This window comes from Vicia villosa, linkage group LG4 (assembly GCF_029867415.1).
Source record: "Vicia villosa cultivar HV-30 ecotype Madison, WI linkage group LG4, Vvil1.0, whole genome shotgun sequence".
Taxonomy (NCBI): Eukaryota; Viridiplantae; Streptophyta; class Magnoliopsida; order Fabales; family Fabaceae; genus Vicia; species Vicia villosa.
Window position 1 is genome coordinate 2,151,389 of NC_081183.1, and position 11,180 is coordinate 2,162,568.

The following is an 11,180-nucleotide window of genomic DNA, read 5'->3' on the forward strand; positions in this document are numbered from 1 at the left end:
AGGGGCAACAAGAACTGAAGGCCCTGATGATCAAGAAGAAAAATAAGCCCAAAGGATCTGTAGGCTTGAGTCACCTGAAAAGGAAGATCAAAATCCCAGTCAAAAAGTCCAAAAAGCCACCGATCCCTGAAATAGTCGGTGATGGTGAACAAGGAGACAATCATAGCAACCAGGGTTCTGCCAAACCCTCTCTCTCTTCTAATGAAGAAGATTATCATTCTGGAGACGAACAGGATGATGACAAATACCAGCAGTTGGAAGAACGCATGAAATCTATGGAGATACAAAAAATACCTGGTTTAGATTTCAATGATCTGGGACTCGTCTCAGATGTTGTTATCCCTCCAAAGTTCAAAGTTCCTGTCTTTGCAAAATATGATGGAGTTTCCTGCCCAAAACTACATCTGAGGTCCTATGTAAGGAAGATACAACCTCATACAGTAGATAACAAATTGTGGATTCACTTCTTCCAAGAAAGTCTGTCGGGTACACAACTCGAGTGGTACTACCAACTGGAAAGTACAAAAGTTCATACCTGGGAAGATTTAGCTGCTGCTTTTTACAAACAGTATCAATACAATGCTGATCTTGCACCAACCCGTACTCAACTAAGGGGCATGTCCATGGCACCAAAAGAAAGTTTCAAAGGATATGCACAAAAGTGGAGAGATATGGCTGGAAGGGTTCAACCACCCTTATCTGATCGCGAGCTGGTTGACATGTTCATGGGCACTTTAACTGGCCCTTTCTATAGTCACTTGCTGGGAAGCTCATCATCAGGTTTCACTGACCTGATATTAACTGGAGAACATGTCGAAAGCGGCATTCAAAGTGGAAAAATTCAAATAGGCTCTTCCTCTGGTACTACAAAAAGGCCCATCAGTGGGAGGAATGAGGTCAACACAATGCACAGTCTGAAAGGTCGCAAAAATGAGCATCCCCAATCTGTAGGGGCAGTTCTGATCTCCGCATCTGCGCCTCAAAAAGATCAACCGCCAAAATATACGCGTCGACCAGATGCGCCAAGAAGAAATTTTACCAAAATCAATATGCCAATCTCTCAAGCATTGCAGCATTTGTTAAAAGCAGATCTGATCACATTGAAAGACCCTCCAAAGAATGTCAACACTTCCTCTCCGAGTTATCGCCCCGATGCAACGTGTGCGTATCACTCCAACTGTCCAGGACAAGACACAGATCACTGTTGGGCCCTGTAAAATAAAATACAAGACATGATAGATGCTGGGGAAATTGAGTTCGATCCTCCAGAGACTCCAAATGTCATCACTGCACCTATGCCGAAGCACGACAAGACCGTCAATGCTATCATAGACACTGTTTACATCTATGATGTAAGGGAATTGTCATCTCCGCTCCTTGAAGTCAAAGAAAAGCTAATCCAAGCTGGTTACTTTCCAGGCTGTGACCCTGATTGCTTTTATTGCACACACCTACCCAATGGTTGTGAAAATCTGAGAATGGGGATTCAAAAGTGGATGGATCGCCGTATCATTATGTTTGAGAGGCTACCTTCCATGGACATTTTATGTGAAGTCTTTTCAAACGGGATGAGAATAGAGGACGTCTCAGTGGTTTCTAGCATACCATTGAAAATCCCTACCAAAGCTCCTTTCAAAATTTCTGCTACACCCAAAGTGGCATCAGTAATCATTACCAGTCCGACTCCATTTCCATACTCCTCAGACAAAGCTGTCCCGTGGAGTTATGACACTAATGTTTATGTCCATGGAGTTAAACAGGATACCTTGACCGAAGAGGCCCTGAATTTTACTACTCCAACTGTTGATAATATTGTGGGTACCAGTAAGATTACGAGAAGTGGAAGGATATTTTCACCAGAAATTTCTCCAAATGTGGCTACTAATCCAGTCCAGGTCCCAGATCCTAATCAAGATATCAACGCTCGAGGCAAAGAGCCACAAGTTGAACCAGTTCAAATACCGGTGGAAGTCACTGTTGAGGATCCATCAAAGCAAGAAATGGAGGAAATATTGAAAATCATCTGCAAGAGTGATTACAATATTGTCGAACAACTAGGGCACACTGCTTCAAAAATCTCAATGCTGTCTCTGCTAAAGTATTCAGAAGCTCATGCCAAGGCCCTGATGAAGTTCCTGAAAGCTGCACATGTACCACAAGAGATTTCAATCGATCAATTTGAAAATTGTGTTGCCAATCTAACAGTGAGTAATGGCCTCGGTTTCTCTGATGTTGATCTAACCCCTGCTGGAAAGAATCACAATAAAGCCCTACACATCTCCATTGAATGTAATGGCACCACTCTATCTCATGTGCTGGTAGATAATCGTTCTTCTTTGAACGTGTTACCAAAAACAGTACTGGAAAAACTTGACTTCGAAGGAATTATGTTACAACCAAGCGATGTTGTGGTAAGAGCCTTCGACGGGTCAACAAGAACAGTGTACGGAAAGGTGAATCTCCCAATCAGAGTGGGCTCTCAGATCTTTGATTCTACCTTTTACGTAATGGAAATTCACCCAGCATATTCCTGTTTACTGGGACGCCCTTGGATACATGGGGCAAATGCTGTAACTTCTACCCTACATCAGAAGTTGAAGTATCCAGTAAAAGGAAAGATTGTCACAGTTTATGGCGAAGAAGAATATGTGGTTAGCCACCTGAGCAACTCCAAGTATGTTGAGTTGGATGACGAATTCATCGAAACTCCATGCCAATCTTTTGAGGTGGTCTCTCCAGATGTCTCTACTACCAAGCATATTTATGCTACTCCAACTACAATTATGGCTTCTCTCAAAGATGACAAAGCTGTGATCGAAAAAGGTGGTTGCACAGTATGGGGACAGCTCCTCGATATACCTTACAAGTCCGACAAGCTAGGCCTGGGCTATGCTAATGGAAATCAAAAGAACGATCAAAGTCCTTGTTCTGGAGGATTAATGTCACATTTCATCAGCCAAGGAGTAAACGCTATTGAAGACGATATCATTCAGCCATACCCAAATGAAGTTCCACCCCTTCCCATGGGAGTTTGGGATACTTTGGGAGAACCAAGCAGCGGGTATAATTTTCAGTATACCGCACCTCAGAGTTCTTTTATTGCTACGGAAAACATTACCCCAACTGGATGGGGCGATCAATTTGAAAATGGCAAAAGTTTCACAAGTTCCATCACTGAGCAATATCAAAGTCCACCTAAAGAAGTTTGGGATACTTTAGGAGAGCCAAGTGGCAAATATGACTTTATGGTGAAATATTCCGCTCCTCCGAGCTCACAAGTCGCCATCGAAGACATTGTCCCAACTGGATGGGACGAACATTGCGAACACAATTTCATTCCTGGAGAAGCCTGGGAGATACCAAATAACGAGGGTTATTTTCTGTCACAGTACACTACTCAGCAGAATGCACAAGTCTCCCTCAAAGACATCATCCCGACTGGATGGGACGGCCTTATCGAGTATCTCGCTCAACCAACAGAGACACCTCAACCTGGATCCTCATATCCAACAGATCATCCTACTTATCCTGAAAGATCACCGGCTCATTTCCCCACCAATGAAATCAATGTTGTGGAAGATGAAGAAGACAACTGTAACTGGAGCAGCTGGATACTCCCTGCTCACAACAATGGATTGAACAACTGGGAAGCTAAGGATGTGATCTCCTTTGATCAGGAGTAAATGCAATTTCCTGTTTTCGTTGTTTATATTGTTCAAAGATAAAAATGGTTCATGTACTATCGAACCATGAACTTGAAAGCCGTGTGCCTTGCCCGAAGCACACTGGTCCTTTTATAAGGGTTTGTCATATCATGATCATGTTCATTCAATAAAATCATGGGATGTTTGCATATTCAAATTTTGTGATCCTTTTTCTTTCTTTGCTTTTTCAAATAGCTATGTTTTCTTACACACACCCACATAAATAAATGCAGATTCACATTCACTTTGGATCCAGTCGATAACGATTATGCTATTGCCCGTCATGACTTTGAAAATCCGATCTACCAAACTGAGGACGAAAGTGAGGAAGATTGTGAGGTATCAAGAGAGCTTGCAAGGCTGCTAGAACAAGAAGAAAAGACTATACAGCCGCATGAAGAACCAATTGAGGTCATCAACTTGGGCAGCAACGAAGAAAAGAAAGAAGTCAAGATAGGGGCTGATCTAGAAAACAGTGTCAAGCAAAGACTGATTCAAATATTGCAAGACTACGTCGAGATATTCGCCTGGTCCTATGAAGATATGCCTGGCCTTGACACGGATATTGTGGTTCATCACCTTCCAATCAAAGAAGGTAGCCCTCCAGTTAAGCAGAAACTGCGGAGGAGTAGGCCCGATATGTCAAAGAAGATCAAAGACGAGGTTGAAAAGCAATTCAATGTCGGTTTTCTGAAAGTTGTGAGTTATCCTCCTTGGATAGCTAACATAGTACCTGTGCCCAAAAAAGACGGGAAAGTCAGAATGTGTAGACTACAGAGATCTGAACCGGGCAAGCCCCAAAGATGATTTCCCTTTACCCCACATCGATGTACTGGTTAACAATACCGCACAATGCAAGGTATTCTCCTTCATGGATGGATTCTCAGGGTATAATCAAATCAAGATGGCACCCGAAGATATGGAAAAAACAACTTTCACAACACCCTAGGGATCCTTTTGTTACAAAGTAATGCCCTTTGGTTTAAAGAATGCAGGAGCTACATATCAGCGCGCAATGGTAGCTTTGTTTCATGATATGATTCATCAGGAGATAGAGGTTTATAACGATGATATGATTGCAAAATCCAACACTGAAGAAGAACATCTGGGTCATCTACACAAGCTGTTTGACAGACTCAAGAAATACAGGTTGCGACTGAATCCGAACAAGTGTACCTTTGGAGTAAGATCCGGTAAACTTTTAGGTTTCATCGTCAGCAGCAAAGGTATTGAAGTTGACCCTGCCAAGGTCAAAGCCATTCAAGAAATGCCTATACCCCGTACTGAGAAACAAGTTAGAGGATTCTTGGGACGTCTGAATTACATAGCCAGATTTATTGCCCATATGACTACTACTTGTGTGCCGATCTTCAAACTGTTGAAAAAAGATCAAGTGGAAAGGTGGAATGACAAATGCCAATTATCCTTTGATAAGATCAAAGAATATCTCCAAAAACCGCCAATCTTGTTACCACCTGTGGAAGGAAGACCTCTGATGAAGTACCTAACAGTGTTAGAAGACTCAATGGGGTGTGTACTGGGGCAACATGACGAATCCGGCCGAAAGGAGCATGCAATCTACTATCTTAGCAAAAAGTTTACCGATTGTGAAACAAGATACTCACTACTCGAAAAAACTTGCTATGCTTTTGCATGGGCGGCTCGCCGACTAAGACAGTATATGCTAAATCACACCACTTTCCTAATCTCCAAAATGGATCCTATCAAGTACGTGTTCGAAAAACCTGCTCTCTCTGGAAGAATAGCAAGATGGCAAATGATCTTAACAGAATATGACATTCAATACACTTCACAAAAAGCAATCAAAGGAAGTGTGGTAGCTGATCATCTGGCTCATCAAGCAGTGGGTGATTATCAAGCATTGAACTTTGACTTCCCAGATGAAGACATTATGCTAGTAACTAACTACGAACAACCAGGACCGGAAGAAGGACCCAAGCCAGGATCCCGATGGACTATGGTTTTTGATGGAGCTTCTAATGCACTTGGCAATGGCATCGGAGCTGTGATCATTTCCCCTGTAGGAGGTTATACACCATTCACTGCCAGATTATGCTTCAACTGCACTAACAATATAGCCGAGTACGAAGCATGTATTCTGGGTCTCAAAGCTGCAATCGATCTAAGAATCAAGTTCCTGGAGGTCTACGGAGACTCGGCGCTTGTGATTTATCAAGTCAAAGAGGAATGGGACACGAAGCACCCGAATCTAATTCCATACAAAGAATATGTGCTGAGTTTGATTCCTTACTTTGAAGAGATCACTTTTGAACATATCCCGCGTGAAGAAAATCAACTAGCTGATGCTCTAGCTACCATGTCATCTATGTTCAAAGTCAGGTGGGACAACGAGACGCCAATGATCACCAATTATAGACAAGATGAACCAGCCTATTGCAATGAGATCGATGCCGAAGGAACAGAAGAAAAACCATGGTTCCAGGACGTAAAAAGGTATCTCGAAGCTCAGGAGTACCCTGAAGGGGCATCCATTAACGACAGAAAGTTTCTAAGAAGATTTGCTGCCAAATTCTTTCTAAGTAATGGAATCCTGTACAAACGCAACCATGACTCGACTTTGCTTTGTTGTGTAAACAAGAAGGAAGCAGAACAGATTATGGAAGACATACATGATGGTGCCTTTGGTACTCATTCAAGTGGACATACAATGGCTAAAAAGATCCTAAGAGCAGGTTATTACTGGTCTACCATGGAGACAGACTGCCATCATCACTCCAGAACCTGTTACAAATGCCAGATATATGCCGACAAAGTACATGCACCTCTAGTCCCGCTAAATGTCCTGACGGCTCCTTGGCCTTTTGCAATGTGGGGTATTGATATGATTGGAGAAATCAAGCCTACTGCCTCCAATGGACATCGTTTTATCCTGGTCGCTATCGATTACTTCACCAAATGGGTAGAAGCAGCTTCATTTGCTTCTGTCACCAAGAATGTTGTGGCCCGGTTTATCAAGCACAATCTCATTTGTCGGTATGGCATCCCTGAAAGGATCATCACAGACAATGGCACAAATTTAAACAACAGAATGATTACTGAACTCTACACACAGTTCCAGATCAAACATCATAATTCCTCTCCATATCGACCAAAGATGAATGGCGCGGTGGAAGCTGCCAACAAGAACATCAAGAAAATCATACAAAAGATGACAGTAACCTATAAAGACTGGCATGAGATGTTACCTTTTGCTCTTCATGGTTATCGCACATCAGCGCGTACTTCAACAGGGGCAACTCCATTCTCCTTAGTCTATGGTATGGAGGCAGTTCTTCCAATTGAAATTCAGATTCCTTCCCTAAGGATTATGAAAGAAGCCGATCTAGATGAAGACGATTGGATTCAGACTCGATTGGACCAGATAAACTTGATTGATGAGAAGAGACTCGCAGCTATTTGTCATGGTCAGTTGTACCAAAAGCGTATGACCAAAGCCTTCAACAAGAAAGTCAAAAGTCAGGCATACCAAACTGGTGGCTTGGTTGTCAAACGCATCATCTTACCACAAGGTGACCCCAGGGGCAAGTGGACTCCCACTTATGAGGGAACGTTTATAATCAAGAAAATATTCTCCGGCGGAGCCATGTTACTGACCACCATGGATGGCGAGGATTTCCCACACCCTGTGAATGCAGATATAGTCAAAAAGTACTTCGCTTAAAGAAAAGCTCGCTAGGTTGAAAACCTGAAAGGGCAACTTAGGCAAAAAAATGAGCGTCTCGGTGGATTGAAAACCCGAAAGGGCGATCCAGGCAAAAATTAGAGGCTAAATAAAATTATCCCGGTAGGCTGAAAACCTGAAAGGGCAGCCTAGGCAAAAGTTAGGGAATAAAGCGTACAACTATGTTCCGTTTATTTGCCTACTCACCTTCAAGATTCAACACATCAAAGACACCGATCAGTCCAATTACTTTCTTCCAACAAGTGAGGGATGAGATGCTCGAAGACAGATTGGCAATAGCAGAATTGAAACTTGACTGGATTGTTTTCACATAGCTATTTCTCTTTATAAATACTTTTTCAAAACTTTATGACAATTTCCTACTACTAGGATTTTTGTCTCCTTGTACTAATCAGCCTATCATGGCTCTTTTTCAAAAAATCAATGCATCTTATGCTCAAAATCAACATTTTCACTTTTTCTGTTTTGAATACGTAAACGTCCCAATGATAATTTTGAATGAACATGTGCACTTGAATATGATTGATGTTTACCAGGAAAAACAGGAATAGCATTCAGGTAATGTCCCAATCATTTGGACATCATCCCGAAACCAGCATCAGAAGAAAAATCCCCAACAGAGATGCATTTCTCAGCAAATTCCTCAATGAGATTTTTCTCTCCAACAAAGTGATTCGAGAAATCTTATTCCCCAGCAGGGCTGTTCCAGATTGCTATCCCCAGAAGGTGTGATCTCCACACCAGGACTTGGTCAAATAGTGCATCGGAGGATTATGCATCTTCCTCATTCCCATTTTAAAAGGGCATCAAAGTCAGAATTTTCAAATTACCTTTCATCCCCGAGCGGTAGTCAAAGATCCTTCAACAAAGCACCCTGGTTCTCAAAGAAGGTCCCCAGCCGAGGGTACTCAAACAAGACGACAAAAACCATCAACGATCACAATGCCTTCATTTCCATATGGCTAGCAGGGATTTATTTTCCCAACCAGAAGCTTGATACGCTCAATACATCATACATCATACATCATACATCATACATCATGCACATATTCATACACAACATAACATGCATATTTCTCCTTTAGTTCGAGAATCTCATACATTACATACATCATAAACATTGCATATCACTAACTTGATTTTTTCAGGAAGACGGATGTCTTCAGCAAAGATGTTCTCAATCACATGCAGTGTTCCCCTTGAATTCTATTCAGATAAGCAGTCCTCTCAGATATAATCAGCCGAAGATTCATTCTGAAGAAATCTCTCCTTACAAATCACCTATCAACTCAAAAAACAAGCAACACAGATCTAAGTCGATACCTCAGACGGTTCCAGAACGATCTACCAACGAAGATCTAAAGCTGATACCTCAGACGGTTCCAGAACGATCTACCATCGAATATCTAAAGCTGATACCTCAGACGGTTCCAAAACGATCTACCAGCGAAGATCTAAAGCTGATACCTCAGACGGTTCCAGAACGATCTACCATCGAAGATCTAAAGCTGATACCTCAGACGGTTCCAGAACGATCTACCATCAAAGATCTAAAGCTGATACCTCAGACGGTTCCACAACGATCAACTTTCAAAATCTAAAGCGAAAAACTTTGGATAGTTCCGTAACGATCATCCTCCTAGACTTAAAGTGGTAACCTTGGACGGTTCCGAAACAGTCAACGCAGAGGTTTTCAAATCCTTCATCAAGATATAATCAATGGATTCATTCTGGTGAACAAACCATCAAATACATCTGCCATATGGCATCTGAAAGCCCATCTCAGGTAATGTTTCGATCTGCCAACAGCATTTCTCAGACCACATTCAAAGACAAATTCCAGCATCACTTCCGGTCAAGGTAAGTGCAAATTTTCAGGGCATCTAAAATATTCAATCATCTTCTACCTTCAGATTTCAAACAATCTCTTCAGGTTTAAGAAGATTGAATAGGGGCAACTGTTATATCCCAAAATTTGCCCGCATCTTTTTTCAAGAAAACTTCAATCTAAAAATTAAGAGTTTCATATAATCTTGGATTTTTATATCCTGATTTATGAATACTTGGTTTTTAGAATTTTTCTTATACGGTATTTTGGCTCGCTGTTGAATTTATGCTTACGCAAACGCCAATTACTGTTTATTACTTCACATACGCTATTTATTTGATATTTATTTACAGATATATAGTACTGACGCAATTGGTACAAAGTTAAATCTTTTGCAGGCGCATAGTCCGGGGATTCAGACTATACTGGTAACAAGTAAATTATTATTAATTTTTTGTTTCCCACTAAATTTTGTACTATATTCCATTATTTTCAAAATCTCTTTTCAAATCTCTTCTTTCAAAATCAAATCCTAACTTTATTCTATACATCTCTCTTTTTTCCAACACCATCATACACTTTCTTTCAAATCTTACTTCCACTCAAATTTACCTTTTGTACGGAATCACTTCATTCCCCAACGTCTCTATCCTTCTTTTCATTCTATAAATACCTCTCATTTTTTCCATAAAATCTCACATCAAATTCTAACTCATCTCTCAATTTTCCACTTCATATTCATTCTCTCTTCTTCCCCGACAAAAATGGCGAAGCGGATGGAAATGTGTTTTCTTATGATCATCACCGTCGTGGTGGTAATCATGTCCTTCTTCTGTCTGCATAGCCCTGAAAAATGTGGACCTGGGATGGTTACACTCCCAATCATCTACATGTTACTGTTTGTAGCATGGGTTATTAATCGTCATTCTTAAAGTTTGTCGTATCTCTTATTTATTAATGTACCGTTTACTCGTCGTACTGTTCATTATAGTATGTAATATTTATACTGTCAGTATTAAATGTCGTACTATTTGTCATATTGTTGCTTAATTGTCCAGATAATATTTTGTGTGTTTTCTGCCAGTTAAATATTTATTTTTCTGTGCATTAAATGATTTTCAGGAATTTTGCTCGCATACAGTATTTATTATTTATTTACTATGTCTGTATTTTACTAACCACTCATGTAAATAAATTTTCATCATTAACATAAAACAAAAAAAAACAAAACAAAAACAACAAAAATATTAACTTTGACCGTTGAATTTTCACTTTAACTGCTACATGCCTGAACAGTCAGTTGACAGTCAAACCGCCGACAGTGCAATTCTCCGTGTTTTGTACCATCAATCAAATCAAACTTTTGCATTTCAAAATTCCAAGATTTTTGTCCTAGAATTCTTCTGAATATCACATGATTAGCAGAGACTCAGCACTGCACAAAAATCAGGTACGCTTAACTGTCTCCTACACAAACAGTCCCTAACTAGGGTTTTCTTGTTTTTTCAGGAGAACAAGTTTTTGAGACCTCAAATGGATTTCATGGACCTCCATATATCTCAAAGTACCATCATACAAATTTTCAAACTTCAATTCACTCAGACGCACAGTCAGCAGCTCAAACAGTCAACAGACGACCCGTTTGACCAAAAAGTCAACAGACAGTCAAAAATGAAATTTTTTGTCAAAGTCCATATTTTGTCAAAGGATTCATCATTTGATCATTGTTTGATCATAATTCATCAAGGAAAGATCAAAAATCAACAAAACCCTAAGTTTCAAAATTAGGGTTTTCTCCTAAAAAGTCAACTAAACTTTGACTGGTCATAACTCTCTCATCCTTCATCCAAAAAATTCAAACCAAAGCTCATCTTGAAGGAACTTAAATTATATTTCAAATTCAATTGGTCCCATGGTCATTAGA